At 25.8% G+C, this 19492-nt stretch overlaps 1 pseudogene; it reads left to right on the top strand.

Moving 5' to 3' along the window:
• The first annotated feature begins 6763 nt into the window (after window positions 1–6763).
• LOC145834802 (A disintegrin and metalloproteinase with thrombospondin motifs 18-like) lies at window positions 6764–15176 on the top strand (annotated as a pseudogene).
• The last annotated feature ends 4316 nt before the right edge of the window (window positions 15177–19492 follow it).

Genomic DNA, 19492 nt, shown 5'->3' with positions numbered 1-19492 from the left:
TATTTATAAAATAATAAGTATAAATTTTACATAATATCTCCGTACTAAAATTGTTCAAAATAAATTTCAAATATATTTCGCATAGTTAAAAACACGTTATTTATCTACATATTCTTAAACGTAAAATTTACATATATGTAATTAGATAACAACTTACAACATAAAAATTTATAGATGTTTTTCGATATTAACTTTGAAAAAATCTCAAGTCTACGTTATCTTAACAATAATAGATTTTAAAACTAAAAAAATAAATTTATTTGCCATTAAATAGTCTAAGTTCTTTTGTTTTCATATATAAGCTTCATAAGTCTTAAAAATTGTAGAATCTTAATACGAAAAGTATTGCCACACAGTTAATAAGCTAAATTACCTACCAAACTGCATTTCTATAAATATGGAGAAATTTAGCATACGTAAAAGACTGACAGAAATTAAATTTTGATAATCATCATACTATTTAAACAAAAAAAGTAATTTTCAGTCTAGTAATTTTTAGCTAAATTTTAACAAAATTGTTTTAAACAATTTGAAAAATATATACTGATTTTCCATTCGATAGTAAAGCATTTTTTACTTTGATCTTTTAAGCTTTAAAAGTCTTAACAGCCGTGGCAACTAAATACAAAAAATATTTCCTCGCGACTATTAAGCATAATTATCTACCACATAACATATCGTGTTAATGAGTAATTTAGCAAATGTAAAATATTTATTATATAGTAATTTAGTATATGTAAACTATTTTAGAAGTTTATAGTTTTTAGGATATATATTATTACTTATGCAGAAAAAGTAACTTTTAGTTTACAAACTTTTCTGGCATCGTAATAATTGAACACAAAAAGTATAAATGTTTATTTTTTTGCTGTTCAAAACCTTTAAGGTACTCATTAAATCATACATTTTTTCGTATAAATATAACTACCTATAATGAAATTAGCACATATTAATTTAATGATGCTAATGAAATTATGATATAAATTGTTTTGACGGATCAATTCTTGATGAAAAAAAAAAACTTTATGTGCTTTAATAAAAGTAAAGAAAATTTAAGTTCAAGTAACTAAGTTTTGCTACTTAACACTTAAATAATAAAATTAATGTTACTCTTAGTTTAAATTAAACCTTTTTTGCTGTTAACTTGTTTTTATTAGCTTTGATATATTTAATAGTTTTGGTATCAGAAACGTAAATTAAACGATTAAATTCATTTAAAAACAACATAACCAACTGTCATAAGTTTTTAAACATTATCGATCATATTTTTTTAGTTATTGGTTAAAAGGTCGTTACACTTAAATATATGATAAAATTATTAAAACACAAAACAGATTACTTCATTTGATGTTCAGTGATAGACTTTGTTGTAAAAATTTAATGCTGCTTGAGGTTTTAATTCATGTTTAGTATGCACAATTTATTAGTATTAAAAATTTTGAAGAAAACAATTTCAACATCATTACTTAATTTAATCACGCTATTAAGCGTATTTAGTACATAGGTTGAATACATCAAAGAAATTTATGTTTAGTATTTTACCTGAAATAGTCGAACTTATAGGGTGCAAATTTTAAACCAAAGTTTTATTGATAGTAAATTGCACCTACAGTTTGTTATGTATCATAGGCAAAACTAAAACGAACATTTTTATTCCATAAACTTTTTTATACAAAAAACCCTTGAATGTTGACTATTGTTTTGGTTTTTTATATGCTTTTTATTATTTTTTTGTTAAAAAAATGAAATCTTTTATAATGATATAATGTATTTTTTATGATTCAGTACACATTGGAAATATTTTTAAACATTTTAGTCACTTGTTAGCCAGCTTAAAAGTAAATATTGTAAAAACTAATTTAACTATGAAGGTTTTTCAGTTTTCTTTTTAAGATTAAAAACGAGTATCATTAAAGTAATAGTTTTTTATATAAGATTGTAGCTGGTTAAATTTACAAATAATGAAAAGTGTTAAACTAAACTATAAATTTTAAAACCTCATTTTTTAGTTTTATAAGTTTATAAATTAAAACTTTGTCATTACCTTAGGCTGGCAATGATACACTATAAGCTTTTTTTGGTTTTTTGAGTTAAAACTTGTTAACTTTTACGATTTCTGAAAGTAAACACAAATATATGTATTAAACTATTGATTCACTTAAAGATACAGTTGTACTTTTTTCAAACGTTTATTAAAAATAGTTAATATAAACTACTTAATATATTTAATTACAACACTTTAAGCATATTTGTATGGTTATATAGTGACAACTAACATAAACAAGTTTGTATTTATTACATGAGATAAAGTTCTTCTAATTTCAGTAAAACATACTGAACACTAAAAAATGTTAAAAATTACTAACTAATAACATATATAGCATTAAACAATGATGTTTATATTGTTAAAGTAAATTACTTTTACATATTTATTTTTCATGTAATATTATACCACAATAAGATTACATCCGATAAAAACACTTAAATGCGAAAATAATATGAACAAATATACATATTGAAAAATCTTTACTTTTCATTATAATCAATTAGTTATGTCAGCATTAAAATTCATAAACTTTAAGATCTATTTCCTATTTAAGTCATGCATCACTCAAAGCAGATCAAATTCATCATTTTTCCACAAGATTGTGGTTTTACACTTTCCATATTATTAACCTTTCTATATTTAAAATATGATCTAATGTGTTTCCAATTAAAGTTCATGAGTTCATTAGCTTAATAAGTATAACAATTGTTTCAATACTTTTTAAGTTTTATTGTATAATTTGTAGATTGATGAATATAATTAGAGCTTTTATTTGGTTTAATTTAATTCTGAAATACCGTTTATTCAAAAGTTTTTATCTAATTTAAAACATATGCTTACTAAGTTTTAAGCCTTCGACAATTAAGTCATATTGATTAGTACATCTACAATATCAAATTTTACTTAATAGTTTAAAATATTAACTTTTTTATAATTCAAAAATTAGTTTTATATTAAATTAACTTGTTTTTATCAACAACTAATTTAATAGTTTATATAATGTTTAACTTAGTTAAATTCTTTAAAATTGTAGTTATAAGTATCAAAAGTTTTAATTACGGTTGTACTGCCTCATCATATATATTTTAATTCGCAAATTTTTGTTTTGTTACAATTATATATTTGCAGTATAAGTGAGAATATACGAGATACTTGATATGAGAGATTTTAAAAGTAAAATAAGCCGGTATTTTTTGAGCTCAAACAGTTGGAGAGTACGGTAACAATTGCGCGGGAAAAATATAAAACTTTTATAAAATAAATAAAAGTAAACTCTAATTGATGTTGAAAGCAAAAAGACATGTTATTTTATACAAACATGTGTTTATCTTTCTAGGAATATTCATGCTTTTTGGTTACTTGTATAATCACTTACAAAAGATTAGCAAAAGTATTTTTTTTGAAGTTATACTTTTGAGGTTTGTTTAACCAAGATTAATTAAACTAAACTGTAAACAAAATTTTATTATGTATCTATATTTTTTTTTGCTAGATTACATTTTAGAGAAAAAAAATTAAATTTCTTTTATTGTTTTATTTTAATATCAAATTTAAAAAAAAAGTATATATACAATTAAAATTTATAGCCTTAACATTACTATAAAACAAAATCCACGCTTGTAAAAAAAATTCAAACTAAATCAACACCTACAAATTTTCTTATTTGTGTTGTTTAATTTTAAATTCTGAAAAAAACATTCAAAATAAAAAAAAGTTTTAGTTTAACATTTAATTAATAAATACATACAATAAATAATATATATTAGTTTACTTAGCTTTATTATTTGTATCACTTTTATTAACTAAAATAACCAGTGGAATATTATTTAATAGTTATATCAAACTTTAGTTAAATTGATTGTAGGTATTAAACAAAAACTTAGTTTATTTTTTTGTTAAGGTCTTGTTATTGTTGTTTTGTTACAATTAAAATAACTAACTTTTATAAAACTAAAAGAGAGTAAGTTACTTTTACATATTATCTTAAATTATAGATTTAAACATAAAAGCTGCAAAATTGCTGCAATAATCTCTTGAATGCTGCAATCAATAAAGCTGCAATTAATAAATCATAAAGAGAAAGTTTCATTCAGTTTTTACCGGTGCAGAAAAATGTGCAAAAAAGCGCAGCAAAAATTTTTGTGTGACTTTTAGAAAACTAGATTAAATCTAATTAGATAAAATTTTGATAATGGCTTGAATTTCCGCTTTATAACAAGTTTAATTTTTTGCCAGAGGTATTCAAATTAGTTGAATTAACTATGACATAATGGTAACAAGTTTTCAACTTAATTAAACAAACGCTATAGTTTATTACAAAAATTTCATATTTATATTCTATGATTTTAATTGTGTACACCTATGAACCTTACTGATCTCACTGTTTTAAATGTGGAAAAAAGGGTTGAGCTGTTTTAAAACTGGTAGAAAAAGTACTACATAAATGTCAAAGTTTTATAAGTTTGCTTGGTTTTATTATAAACTATACATGTAAGATAAATTGAGCCACTTAAAGAGTTATCAACTTAAAACAACTTATAGGTTTTATAACTTTTTTTATAACAAGTGAAAACAATTCAATGAGAACCAATAGACATAAACTTGTTTAAAATCATAAGTTTTTTAAGTTGTTGTAGTTGCTTAAGTCTAATAAATAACTATTAGCTATTTGACATCCATAAGGTTTAAATTAACAAGTTACCTTTGATTTAAAGAAGTGTTATGATGTAAGTGTGTGAAAGTTTAAACCACTTCGCATAACTGTAAAGAATTTCTTTGAAGTAGTCAGTTATGTGGAAAACAAATTCTAGTAACTGTTTTAAATAGAATATCTTAAATTCATATTATTGAAAATTACTATCAAAAAAACAGTACAATTATTTTTTTTTTAATTTTAATATTTTTGAAATAGTTGTTTTAGTTAATTTAATGAAAAAGATATTGAACAAAATTAAGTAATCTTATGTTTTACAGATGACTATCTGTCTGCAAAAAAGTAGATAATTGTTTCTTTGTGGTTTTTGATTGTTATCAAATGTATACAAACATATTTTAACTCAAAAAAGCAACTTTATTGCATCAATTACATATTATTAATCAAGCCACTGTTAAGGCTACAGCATTTAAAATTTCCTAAACACTTAGTAAGAAACTAAGTTAATTCGCAAGTAGTCAAAGTAGACCAACGCTACGAAAATAACAATACAACAAAACCGTTATGCTATTAAATATCTTACAAAAGAACCGGTAGAAATATTTCCATTTAGCTTCTGTTTGAAGATGCCGACATTGAAAACATATTGCTTTTGTTTTCAATTTATTCATTGGTGCAATAGTAAATCATTAAGCTTAGATTCTTTATGACTACATATCGAGGTCTTTTTTTTCATAAACATCACATTTTCGCGTTTGTTAATTAGTATTCTGTGATTGAACTCTTAAAATAAGTCAGCTTCAATAATTGAATGATTTTGAGGACAAAAAGTGGTTATTTTCAAAAAATTACATAACTAACCGTAATGTTTTAATTACACCTTCTTTTTTACATAACCTTCAAATACTGTTGCATTTTTTTTGATGTACACTCATTGTTTTATTAAGTTCGTAGTCAGTCTATATTTAAACTTTATTTTTATAAGTATAGAAGCTGGTGTAGTACTTGTTGTTTAAAGCATATTTATTTTTTCTAAAGTCATTATTAATTAGTAGCGTGTGAAATAAAATTAGGTCATTTTAACGGATTAGTCTGTAATTTTAACAGAAAATCTGGCCAATATTGTATACAATTGCTCAGTTTGAAAAAAACTACCAGATTGTTTGTCATAATATGTATTTACGTATGAGGTCAAGTAGTTAGTAAGCTTAAGTATAATTGTCGTTTGTCGGTAAATAAAGTAACAAAAAAATTTACAGATCTAATTTAATCAAATTTTAACAACTTTTGGTATAAACATCCAAAAACTAACTTTAATTACTTTTTATCAAGAAAACATACTTTAAAGGAATTAAACTTTACGAAAATTACTAAAAATCAAATATTAACATGAAAAAATTTATTTAAACTTAGTCTTACAAATCTTAATTTAAATAACTACAAAATAAGTACACTTAACATGAAATTAACAACGTCAATATAAATATAAAAAAATTTACATTTTAATATTTATTAACTCGACACATGTTGTGCAAGTTTTTTTAATAATTTGTAACAGCATTTATTAAGTTTTTTAAATGATAAAAGACTTTTGGATAACTTTAAAACATAAAAATTTTCTAACGTGTGAAGAGAAAGTAAAAAGTTACCATTTAAAATGCTTTAAAGTTAGTAAATAAAAGTAAGTGCTTTAATTTAAGTTGGTAGTAAAATTACATACAATTTTAAACAAGTACAATTGTCATCTGGAGCTCATTTTACAACTTTTATGACGTACAAGTGCTGCAACTGTGACATCAGTGCTTTTACAATTGTCATTCGACACAACTTTGTAGTAAACAAAAAACTTCACACAACAAACTATTTTTTGAAAAAAAAAACACTTTTTATTTCTAGATTTGCTAGAAAAAATTTTTGTTTAAAAAGTTAAGAGTTTGTTTTGTTAGTTTTTGTGTTAATAATATCTAGTTTGTATATAAAAAATTGTTCATATAATTAAAATATGAGTTTGATCAAGTTCATCAAACTTTAACAATATAAACTATCCTTTACAGACCGGCTTTATGCGAACAAACGATGATGACATCATAATAGAACCGGTAGACGATATCCATATAAGTGAGGATGAACGTCATAAGTTCGAATCAGATCCTCACGTCATCTACAAGAAACGTCAAAATCACGTGCATCAAGGTCAAGGAGGCAATAAAGAAGAAGAAATACAGTACTGTGGCAAGGGAAGAAGACGTAAGTTTATGACGTCATAACTAAAACGTTTTTCGTGAAAAATTCGGCGTGCGTCTAGTGTTGTGGTTAGTTAAAGACCATTTAATTTCTTTTTATCTAAATTACCGAGAAGTATGCTTCCAAAGTATAAGTTTTAATTTACTATATTTTGTTATAAAGTCACTGCAAATAGAATTCGCTGGTTAAAAGTTCTTCCATGATTCTTGTTAGAGTTTTAAATATTAAATTTTCAATAAGTTTTCTCCTTCTAATTACAACATGCTTTGAAAGTTTTCAGAAAAATCTATGACGTAATAATAAATCTACATAAAAAGCTTCAAAAAGCAACTTTTTGGCCTAATTAATATGTTTATCACTTAACATCTTTAAAAGTTGAACAGTAAGAGTATTTTACAATAAAACTTTTAACTTGTACAAAATACTGCATTATAAAAAAGTTTTCAAATTTCATTGTTTATGATGTCACTTATGTACTTCTGTCTAGTAAGGCATAAATTCTTTTGTGTATTTGTTGTTATTGTGAATAATTGTTTATACAAATTCATGTGTGTAGAAGTTTCTGCAGCAACATAAACAACATAAACTAATAGGTCTTAAGTGTCGCTGAAACGACCTAAAAAGCATTTTTCTATTGTTAATTGTGAACTTGGCGTTAGTAGTTTATATAAGCAAATACAGAGAAAATAACGTTTCTATTCTAAACAATGAAAAGTCGATTTTACTGAGCTAAGTTGTTGTGATATAAAATCTGAATCTATTGAGAAGTTGAACTTTATTAAATTTGATATGCTTACGATAGAGAAACTGTTTACAATAGTAATTATATAACTTGAAGGATTTTGGAATGTTTTTTTTTTGTAAATTAAACAAGAAAAACTTAAGATCACATAAATCTTAGACTTTTATAACTTCATAAAATTTTCCAAAAATCTCTTACTTGTTATTTTTTTTTCAAATATTTTTTTATGTTTTTTTTTAATTTAGGCGAACTATTAAGTATGTCTACCGTTATTTATAGTTTAATGTTGAATCTTCAAAAAACTACTAAATTAACATGAGACATCTTTTATGACGTAAAAAAACGATGGTTTGTTTTTAAGTGCATGACAAATAATTAAATAAATCAGATGTAAAATAAAATAAATCTAAACTCAAATTAAAATTTTTCTTGTAAAGATACTTCACTTAAAATTTTTATGAATTAAAATTATTTTTTACTTTTATTTTCATAGTTTCCTCGTAAACTTCTATTTTATTTGTTTTAAAGCTAGTATATTTGTTTATTAACAACAATTTTAATCAGAAGACATCTACATAAGTAAAGAGAGCTTATTTTAATTTTTACTAAATAATAAGCTTAATTATTTACTTAATTTTACTACACTAGCTTTTTAGATAAACCAGCAGTTGTTTTGCTTATTCGACTGTTTGTTAAAAATAAACAAGGTAAGTCAAACTGTACCAAAGTAACGCATTTTATTTTACAACAGACCCAGTAGATATCATTGAAAATATAGAGAACAAGACACTGACTATCCTGTCAAATGGTGAAATTCGTACATCTTCACAGGAAGATCAAAATGAAAAAGAAGAGAGAATTGAAGCAGAAAGAACATTTCGCAGGTCAATTTCGAGAGAAAGGTCGAGTTATTATGAGAGAGACGAGAGAAGAGTTAAGAAGAGAATTGAAACTTTAGTGGTTGCTGATAAAAAGTTTATTGAAAAGCATAAAAATAATGAGAGGAGTAACTATTACAATCTACATACTAACTATTATGAACATGGTTAGAAAAGTAACAAGTCTTTCTATGCAATCACATATAAGTTGTTAGCTTTTTATTTAACATTATTATATTTTATCGTACAAACTTAAAAAACAATATTTATGAAATAGTTAAAACTTTAAAGTTATTAGGTGTTTAATTTTTAAAGATTAAATCATGTTTCTCTTTAAAATTTCTTAGTATATCTTTGAAAATTAGACCGTAATTGCTTTTTCAGTAGCAAATTTTTGACCCTTTTAGTTATTATCTAACCGAAAACTATGTACTCAGCTAAATTCTACAATACATTACTATTTTATTGAAGCTAATTTTAAATGAGATTAAAAAAGCTCTAAAAGGAATCACAAGTTTGGGTTTTGGTATTTATTAGAAATACTAGTAATATTAATACGTAGAATTAAGATAACTTATGCGCTGATCCACTGAGAACAGAAATTTAAAAAGCAGATAAAGATATAAGAAATTCTACTAATTTTAATTGTATTAAACTGAAAACAGATATTTTAAAAACTTAAAAGGTAATTAATTTTACGGGTATCCTTGGTAAACACATAACGATTTTACCGTTTCATAAAGCTACTAGGAGCTAGTTATAACTGGATAATAACTAGTGTTTTTGTAGTAACGAAAGCTTTTCGTAAATATAAGTTGCACATCGATAGGTATTTTTATAGTTTTTAAAACTAACATAAAACAGATATAATTCGTTAAAAGTTCTTTAATATTTTAAGGTAATTGAAAGTTTTGACTTGTAATTAGCTTCGTGGGTTTTTGATGTTTACAATGCTAAAGAATTAAACTTAGACAACAATGTTATTGCTTTAACACCTGGAACTTATTTGCCGACAAACATCCAATTATGAAATTTATAATACCCTGCAAGATCATAAATGTTCTTTAAACTATAGAATAATTAAAAATAAATGTTTTAAGTTCTTTTGATACGTTGTGGTTTAGTTAGAAAGTGTATTACTGTTTTAAAAATAAATATAAAAAAATTAAAAGTATTTTTTTACAATTTTTTAGCTTGACTTGTTTTAAATCATTTGGCTTTTATTGATTTTATTTTAATTGAATAAACTGTCAAAAAATATTTTAGGTGTCAAGTTTATATTCTGATGTTAACGTCATTATTATTGGAATTGTTTTACTGGAAGATGATTCAGTTAGTTATTTGTAATAGGTGTTTGAAATACATGCAAAGTTTTTTATGATTTATAGTAATACATCACTATATTAAAATATTTTTTATGCTAGTATTTGTAAAATATTAATATTTCTTAAGGAGTTGGAATTAAGCCACAGAGCAGATACTTCATTGCTTAATTTTTGTGAATGGCAGCAAAAACAACAAGATAAAATTGGCAGTAGAAAAGCTGATCATTCAATTTTACTCACAGGAATTGATATTTGTGTTAACAAGAACAAACCATGTTCAACATTAGTTAATAATTTCTGTAAATATTTATAAAGTTAAGTTTTTTAAAGTTTTATAAGTTATAAAATTAAAAATCAAACAACATCTGTACCTTACAGTACAGATACATAACTATATTATTTAAATAATTAGTACTGTATTCTGTTAAACTTTTTTAGTATTTACTGTTTTCAATATCAGGCCTTGCGCAAATAGGAGGTATGTGTCGTAGAAAAGAAAGTTGTGCAATTAACGAGGACATTGGTCTTGGACTTGCTTTTACTGTCGCTCATGAAACTGGACATAGGTAGGTGTTGTGTATTGTTGTAAATAGTAAAAAATAGTAATTTTATTAATGTAAATAAATATAGTTTAACTTTTCAATTTCATACAGTCTTGGAATGAGACATGATGGTGAAAGTAATACGTGTAATTTGAGTGAAGGAAACATCATGTCACATACATTAAATTCTCTTAATGGGGTATTTAACTCGTCCCAATGCAGCAAAGAATCATTAAAAGACTTCCTCAAGTAAATAATTCAAATTATTCATCACACAAAATTTTAAAAATTGCTATTAAAAATTAAATAACATTACTTGCTAAAAGGTAAAAATTTCTTCTAAATTAGTTTTATAAATATACACTTTTTTCAGGAGTTCAGACAGTTATTGTATGAATGACAGTCCATCAGAAATAACTTCTAATTTTAATTATCCGTCACAGCAACCAGGACAAACTTATTCGGCTGAAGAACAGTATAGATGGCAGTTTGGCAACAAAACACAACTTTGCAAACACAAATACAAACATGGACTTGTTAGTTTAAGTAAAAATATTTTTAAAAACAAGTCAACTTAAACTATGATAAAAAACGTGTGAGCTTAGTAGTTAATTTTGAGCATAACTTGATTTCTTTATGATCTTTATCTATGCTTCCGCTATTTTTAACGTAAAAAGTCAATTGAAATACTTCAAAACTTATTATTCGCCTTTAAATTACTAAGCCTTTAAAAGGTGTTACAAAACAGACAAGCAAACGTAAAAAGTAATTTAACTTGTCAACATTTTTACATGCTTCTATTAGAAGCTATACACGAATGTAGATTAATTTACAGATAAATGCGAGCAAAAAGTATAAACACTTTATACTATTAAAAAAGTCTTTTTACATACTCAAAAAGTTCATTATTTTAATGAGCTACGAAGGTAGCTAGTAAAAAAAAAATTAATTCAATATAAAAATATTAAAGTTAATTTTTTTTAAAGTTTTTGCACGCGGTAGCCTAATAAAATACAAACTTACTTGTTTTGCAACTCTTTTAAATATCAAATGTTGTTTTTATGCTACCGTATGTAATTAGCTGGTTTTGAAAATATTTTAAAACAGTAATTAAAGCCGTTATAGATCGTAAAAACAGTAGTTTAATTGCAGCTGATTTGTGTTCAATCGCTAATTGCTTTTAATGTAAAAACAGTTAAACTTGAACAATGCAGCTTATCACGTTTACAGTAAAAAACACAACCTGAATTAAACCAGAGCTTAATATTTACTGACCTATAAAAACTGATTAAAACAACTATTAAGCCAGTTTTATCAGCGGTTTCATATTGAAACAAACTTAATTACCAGCAAAGCATTTTCCTAATTGATAAAAGAGAGAAAAGTTAACTGCTTATATAACCTGCAAACTATAGAAAAACAAACAATAAAACCGGCAAGTCTTTTTAGATACAAACTTTATGTTTGCACAGCTTATTAAACTCAGTTGATATTTAATATTTTTGTTTACTTTTCGTTCGATCCGGTTTATTTTGTTTATTTTTTGCAAAGAGTTAGTTAATCAGCATTACAAAGTTAACATACAACATCATTTGCTGTTTATTAAACATATAACCTAAACTATTCTTAATATAACTGTTTTACAAACTTAAACAAACAGATATATTTTAAAATAACATTATTTCTAATTTTCTAATTTTCTGCAAGCCATACTATACATTTTACCATATGTATATACATTTTACCTATTTAAACTTATAGATTAATATTTCTACTTAGGAAGGAATATGTAAGACTTTATGGTGTGGAAGGGGAGAAATTTGTGAAACAAAATATATGCCAGCTGCAGAAGGTACTAAATGTGGACACAATCTTGTTAGTAATTTATGTATATATATATATATATATATAAAACTACTTAAATGCATACTATTTTTGAATTTAGATATAACATGCTGTTTATAAAAACCATCCGAGTTATCATTTACATTGTTTTTTTAATGTTTAATAATTGTCTGTAATTCGACTAAAAGAACTAGCAAAATAAAAGATAAAAAGTTATACATTAACTTTTGATAAAGTAATAGAATTTTGTTTATCAAAACATTTTAATAACAGTGGTGCAGACGAGGCGAATGTGTCACATTAGGGAAAGTCCCAAATAGAATAAACGGAGGATGGAGCAAATTTGATAATTGGTCATCTTGCTCGAGGACTTGTGGCCGCGGTGTCCGATGGAGAGTTCGGCGTTGTGACAGCCCCAAGCTCGATTTGGGGGAATTCCCTGTAATGGCGAAGACAAACAGTACGAAATTTGCAGCCCAGAGGTTTTTTTTTAACTGCTGAGTTCTTATCTACAACTTTGTAATATTATTTCTTTTTAGTTTGTAGGATATTGCCATGAGTTATTTTAATTGTTAGTTTAATAATCTTCTAAAATTTAGAATTGTGAGCCTTCAACAAAAACATTCAGAGAGCAACAGTGTTCAAAATTTGATTCAAAACCTTACAGAAGAACTTATTACAAATGGGTACCTTTCACTAAATTCACCACTTTTGGTCAGTTAAAACATGTTTATAGTATTTATATAATACAAAACAATTTAAACATGTTTATGACAATCTTAACTTCCAAATTTTGTGAAATACAGATTATTACTTTTGAATTAAATCAGCTGTAGAAACTATTATACTTAAGCCTAACTAAGTAGCTCAATAGCTTTTCAAATACCTGAAACTGAACAGATTTTATTCAAATTTTATTGTTTAGGTCGAGGACAATGTGAATTGTTATGTAAAGCTGAAGGATTCGGATTTTTCGATATGTTGGCAGATCAAGTTATAGATGGAACACCTTGTACTGAAGATAAAAATATGTTATGTATTCAGGGTAAATGCACGGTCAGTTTAATTGGTTTTCTTGAAGTTATCTATTTTAATTTATTTAAGTAGTTTAAAGTATTAAGATAAAATGAAAGTAAATATATTGTTAACCCTACTTTTTACCTTTCTGTTAGTGTTTTTAAAATTTAAAAGTAGTTTGTTAAAGTAATTTTTGTTAGTTTTTTGTATCTTTAAATAACTAACTGAATGTTATTCTTAAAATAGTCAAATCATTAAAAAGGTTACATATCTAATAATAGTAACTACAAAGTTTTTGTACGTTTAAATATTAAAGTTTTACACCAAGTTTGTTTCAAAATAAAAAAAATTAGTTCCGAAATTGTATGCCTAATTGAAAATTATTTGTGTGGTTATCACCACTGTTTGTACTTTTAACTGGATTAGGGTAGATTTGTTTAGTATAAACTCACTCGTGAAGTAAAAGTACAAAACATATATACTTTATGCTTTTTGTTTCATTTTCTATTTTATTCTTATTACTTAATAGATTGTATTTGCTTTTGTTACAGAGAGTAGGATGTGACAATAAAATAAATTCAAACGCGACAATAGACGCATGTGGTGTTTGTAATGGTGACAATTCTACATGCCAAATAATAAGTGGTGTCTACGATAGAAAAGTCGTCAATAGCGGTTTGTTTGAATATTTTTTAAGAATTTTAAATGTAGTTTTTTGACAAAATTTCTTTTGAAATTGGTACGATCAAATTTTAAGTTGACCATAAAAAATATATCCCTAAACCAAAAATCTAGTTATGAATTTCAAACACTTAAGTATTTTTTAATATTTGCATTAGACAAACTATTTAATTACCATATAAAAATTAAACAACAGATCTGCTGTTTTATATCGCGTTTTCCTATTTAAGAGCACATTAACAATAGTTTAGTATCGTCAAACAAATTATATATCAAAATAAAATTAGACCTAAGTTCAATAACAAAAGGCTGTGTAACATCAGCCGGCTTTCGAAAATCTTTGGAACTTGTAGTACATTTGTTTCCTAATTATTTTCTCACACTTAACAATGAATGCAGGGTACTACAGAGTGGTTCGCATTCCAGCTGGGGCAAGGAAAATTGAAATAAAAGAAAACAAATGCTGCACTCACAGCTATATTGCAGTGAAAAATGCAAACACAAGAAATACAAAGTGAGTTTTTATTGAACTTCTACGTTATTGTTTTACAGCTAAATTTATTTTTTCATGAAGCTTAAATTTTAGCTGCAACAAAGTCTGGGTATATAGTTTAAAATAACTGAAAATAAAATTTTAAGTGTACAGAACATTTTATTACATATTGTAAATACCAAGGTAATAAAACATAAAAACGCTTAAAAGAATTTTTAACTTTCGTTTATTTGATAAACCATTTTGATTTTTATACTTTTCCAGATATTTCCTCAATGGAAACTGGGCAGTTAATATGCAAGGAGATCGGAAATTTGCCGGAAGTGAATGGTTATACAACCGAACACCATATAAAACCGAATCTCTTTCAACCGAAGGCCCGATATATCAAGACTTGATAATCGAGGTTTAAATTTTTGCTTGGTTTTTTACAGAGTTCTGCTAAATTTGTACTGTCAAGAACTATAAAGTATAGCTAAAGTTTAAGTTCAAAATAATTATGTTTTTTAATTTATCAAACTGTTTTAAGGTTTTAGTAGTAACTGATAATCCGGGTATAACTTGGACTTACATAAATCAAAAACGAAATTACCCTGAACCAAGAATATTGGTTGTTTATGAACATGAGCTGGTCGCTCCAATAGAAAAATATGTTTGGAGTAAAAAGTATTCAGAATGCACTAAATCTTGTGCTGGAGGTTTGAAATAGTTCATAATAATGCCTTTAAATCTAAAATAGTAAGTATAAAACCAAAAGGACATTTTACAAGCCGTTGATTATTTTATAAATAATGATTATAGTATAATTTTATATTAATTTTTGGCCTTTGTGTATTTAAGATGAGAGCTAAATTGCTTTGTTTAATAAAGTTATTTGTTGATAAATCAATTAAGCGAGAGTAAAAAACACAACTTTTTTAACTTAAAGGTTTTCAGACCATACAGTTTGATTTAATTTCCTGATAATGTTTTGAGTATATTACATAAATACTAGACATTAGTTTCACATTACATCTTAAGAGACCTTTAGTAGGTATTAAATAGTTTAAGAGGTATAAAAGTAGCTATTTTTGTTGAAAAACATTAAAAGAATGTAACAAACAAGTGCAACATATTGGTTATTGATATAAGCATTATATTCTATGTAGTGCACCGGTTGTTTTTCTAGAATAGATCATTACGTCACAAAATTAAGCGCTTATCGTTTACTCAACTTTAACGTTACAAAGTATATATTGCTATTCCATTTGCTTTTTATCGATTCTATCTTTCGGTAGAAATACTTCACTTTTTAAGTTTCTTGTTGACTATTTGACTTCTAAACTTAAAGTTTTTTCAAAATTGTGGAACAATAACAATACTAGTTTCAAAAGTATATATTTTCAAACTAGTATATATTCTGTTAGTTTTATTTTGATAAAAATTGAATAAAAAACTGCTGATTTTATGGTTAAATCTATCACAAACTTTTTATAACAATTGATGTACAAGAATAATGTTAATTTCAGGATCACAAACTCTTCAAGTAAGTTGTTTGAGGAGACAAATATTAAAAGGAATTACACAAAAAGAACAAACAGTATCTGACTATTACTGCAAATCATCAGACAAACCAATTGTTATTACAAGGCGTTGTAATAATAAAAAATGTCCGGCAAGGTTTGAAAATTGTTTTTAAGTTTAAATATGTTTTTATGAGTAGAACTTTTATTGTTTAGTTTCCTAAAGGTTTTATTTTGTATAGTTGCAAAAATAGTTTTAAAATACAGTTTTAAATTTAATTGTTTTAAATATATAAATAAAAAAGTAAAAATTGTATAAACTTTTAATTTTTTTTGTTAAAAATAAATAATAACTTGTCCATTAAATAAACATAACACATTTATTTAAACTTATCCAGATGGGTGTCGGATGACTGGGGTGAATGCAGCAGAAGTTGCGGGGGCGGCATAAAATCGAGGCAGATCAAGTGCATGTCATTGACTGCAACCGGGGATCTTTTGTTTCCCAATTACGAATGCGTGACGTCATCAAAACCAGCAACAACACAGCAATGCAACTATGACGTAATTTGTCCTCCCCAATGGCACACCGGCCCATGGTCCAAAGTTTGTAAATTTTATAAACTTATTGAGAATCAATTAATTTTCGTACTAATTAAATGTGTTGATGTACTCAAACTTATATTAATGTAACAAGCCTTACCTGAATTTAATTAACTTCAACTCAAAAAGGTAGCCCGTAGTTAAAAGTTTTGAATTTTGAATTACGTTAAAATAATAAGTTTTTATTAAATAAACATTTAAAAATCATCTTATTTAGTAGATATAATATTTAAAAACCCCGTCAAGTTAAATAAGGTCTATGTTATATAATTAATTTTATAACTAGTCACGTTTTGAAAAATCACCTGTTAATTTTGTTAAACCATACGTAAAAAAAAACAAGTTATTTTTCGCCATTGTACTTTTACAGTGTATTTGTTTTTAAAGTTTACAAGTGAACAAGTTTTAAGATGTCAGTCAAAATTCATTGTTTTTAAGAGGAAGTGGTTTTCATCTTCTTGGATGTTATTATTTACTTTTTTGAAACTTTTAAAAACATATCAATCTGTGGTCTCGGGTAAAAATGATAGGATTAATTCTGTTTTAGTGCCCTTTATAATTTAAATCCTGAAAATGGTTTTTTTATAACAATTCATTAAATAACTAACTAATAAGAGAATAATAACTTCACTCTATTTACAATATTCGATTGTTAAGTCTAATAAAAAATAAATTTGAATAATTGACATTTTTTATCCAGTAACTAACTAAAACTTTAAAAATTAATCTTTATTAATCAGTATTGGTAAAACCTTTTTTTATATTACATTTTAAATTTAAAACAAACAAAAGAAGAAAAAACAGTTGTTTAGTCGTTTTAAAAAAGATAAATACCTAAATAACTGATATTTTTGTTATTTTAACAGTTACTTTCATAACAAACTGTAATAAAACTCTTATTTCTTAAAAAGTATAGACAGAGTTTAACAAAAAAATCTACAGTGTTCTCGACGTTGCGGGCAAGGATACCAACATCGAACTGTTTTCTGTCAATCAGAACTTCAGACACTGAGAAGCATCAAATGTACAAAAACTAAACCAATCAGCAGACAGAGTTGTCTTATTAGAAAATGCAGGGTCAAAAAATTTACTTGGCAGTGGACACCATGGGGACAAGTTAGTAATGCTGCTTTTTCAGACTAAAATCTTTGATGTTTAAGTTATTTCTTATACATAGAAAACTTAATCCTTATTTAACTTTCGGTTGTTACGAAAAAGTTTTGTTTAGTTTACACTTCGATAAAAGTTTCTATCAAAGTAAAAGAGAACAATAAGTTTTACTAGCTTGTAAAAAGACTGTTTACTTATATAAACATTACGTAACCCCAAGCTCTTTTAACAAATCCTTTAGTTTCGTGTTTACATATGTTAACCGCAAAAGTCAAGCATCGCTACTTATGTTTTTGGCTCGCAGTTAAATTTTACTGCAAAGATAGTTAAAAAGGGCAAAAAATGTTGTTGAATGACAGTTTTTCCTCTTGTATTTAAAATCGTTCAGTTACACTGTCAACTAATTTTTTACAATGTTTAAATTTTTTCCAGTGTTCGAAATCTTGCGATGAGGGCATTAAAAGAAGGCAGCTTAAATGCACTTACAAATCGAGAAACGGCAAAACCTATCACGTCCGCTCAAAACGATGCAAGCGAATCAAGAAGCCCAACGACTGGAAAGCCGACAGGACAGCCATTTGTTTAATAAAAAGCTGCCCGACAACCGTTGCCATGACAACCACTCCAACAACCACCACTGTCAGGACGACGAGTGAAAGATTGAGACGGATTGAGGTGAATGAGAGAGGATCTGCTCTAAAAACAGGTGTCACTGAAGCAAGCTGGATCACTGGCAATTGGCAACAGGTTGGATTAATAAAGTATTTTTTGCTTATATTAAGCAGAACAACTACTAATAAAAAGTTTTTTATCCTTATAAAAACCAGTTGTAATGTAGTTTACTACTTTTTAAAGACTTAAAACATTCTAGATTTTATTTTTTTATTATGATTTCGAATTTTAAATAAATAGAAACTTCTTAATACAAAAAAATAAGTTTAAGAAAATGGCATGATTTAGTTGTTAGAAATTAATCCTGCTAACTGCAATAAAGTTATTATTTTTTTCAGTGTTCAGTAACATGTGGTGGTGGATACCAAATGCGAATTGTAAGATGTTTATTATTCGGTCGACCCTCGATTAAATGCCGGCCCGGGCAAAAACCGGATATTCGAAAAACTTGCAATACCAACAAATGCCCTTCCGATAACAAAAGTGAGAAAATTTTAAATATTTTGTAATAAATTGAGTATTAGGCTTATTATAACTAGAATTTAGCTTGACGAGATCGTTTAATAAAATCCTTAAGGTTTTAACGTTACTCCTTTGACGATTTTGACGTAATGGTTATGACGCAACAATTGAAGCTTTCCTCTTTTTTATATCTTTAAATTTATGAGCAATTTTTGAAAAAAAATTAAGATTAAGTTCTAATATTCAGTTGATGCTACTCATTTAAGTCTAAAATCCGTAAATTTTATTAACTAAATCGTAAAATAAAATTTAGTATTACAATTTTTAAAAGTAAATTTACTGTTTTCTAAACATATTATTTTATTTCAGATAAATGTGTGGACAATTTCAAATGGTGTTACCTTGTACCAAAAAACAACCAGTGTTCACACAATTATTTCGGGAAAAATTGCTGCGAAACTTGTCTAAAAGCTCAAACTAAATCAATCAGCTACCGATAGTAGTAACCATTAAGCGATGCATAAAATAAAAAGTTGTTTAAAAGTTATTTTTAAAAGAAGTAGAGAAGTTGTTTGAAGCAAGCCAAATTAAAGTCATTAGCATTGTTATACGTTTACTGTAAATTCCTGAGTTTATATACATATATATATATATATATATATATATATAACGAATG

This window comes from Thalia democratica, chromosome 1 (genome assembly GCF_965202585.1).
Source record: "Thalia democratica chromosome 1, ktThaDemo2.hap1.1, whole genome shotgun sequence".
NCBI lineage: Eukaryota > Metazoa > Chordata > Thaliacea > Salpida > Salpidae > Thalia > Thalia democratica.
Note: the sequence above shows the minus strand (reverse complement) of the source record. Positions and strands in the feature narration are given on the sequence as shown.